This window comes from Epinephelus moara, chromosome 22 (genome assembly GCF_006386435.1).
Source record: "Epinephelus moara isolate mb chromosome 22, YSFRI_EMoa_1.0, whole genome shotgun sequence".
NCBI classification, from domain to species: domain Eukaryota; kingdom Metazoa; phylum Chordata; class Actinopteri; order Perciformes; family Serranidae; genus Epinephelus; species Epinephelus moara.
The window spans coordinates 33,974,062-33,975,146 of NC_065527.1; positions in this window are offsets into that span (position 1 = coordinate 33,974,062).

The window sequence follows — 1,085 nt, forward strand, 5'->3', positions numbered from 1 at the left end:
ACATTCTCTATTTTATTCAATTTACTTTTTTGGATTTGGCATCCATAGCTAACCAGCCACTGCTATCGAGGTTCAGCAACATTTGGATTCATAGAATGAATTTCCATAGAATTCTTTTCTCAAAGGCTCAAGGAGCCACTGGACAGGGGCTAAAGAGCCACATGTGGCTCTGGAGCCACAGGTTGCCTACCCCTGGGCTAGATGAAGGGGAAGGGGTAGACGAAGGGGTAGGGGTAAAAATGAGAATTGGGATTGAGCCTTAGTCACACGGATTTGTTTTTTTCATTGATATAAAAATTAATATAAAATACAGGCACATAGAAGGACATGTAGTGATGACAAATCTGGTTAGCCCAGACTGTCCTGAAAAAAACAAGATATAGCATGTGTATGTAGCCTTTATAATGACTGTGATATGAGCTTAAAAGTAAAGGCAGTAAAAATACCCCAAAAAGGCCTAGGGCCCATAGGGTTAACCTAACCTATCCATTTACCAGCTTCTTATCTAAGATTTCACCTCCAGTTATTCTCCAGAGGTCTGGGTTTCAGACATTAGCTGTAGTTGTCCAGTCATTTGGGAGCACCTCCTGGCCACCCAGAGCCTGTCTCAGCTCCTCCCTGAAAACTGCACAACCCTCTTCCTTTTTAAGCTTCCACCACTTTGTCCTCTGCTCTGCCTTTGCGTTTTCACAATACAAATTCAAATAACTCCCACACTTAAATAAACTTCCTCTTCCTGGATTTTCTCCTGAGAGGACTGATTGGTGGATCTCTCCACCTGATCTCAAGAAGTTATGTACCCTGCTTTGTAGTTCCCCCTGCTGGCCCCCAACTGACATTATTTCTTCTCTTATAGATAAACTGGATAGCTCTGGCTGCTTCATCTGACATTTCCTTCACTGTCTTCCTCAAACTCTGTCCAGGCACTCTGAGTTCCCCCAGGAGCGAGACAGCTGATCTTGCTATGAATCCCCTACACCCCACTTCCACTGGACAAATCCTAGTTTTCCATCCTCGCTGCTCAGCTTCTGCTCCTAAGTCTGCATATCTAAGCTTTTTTCTGTCATAGGCTTCTTCCACTGAGT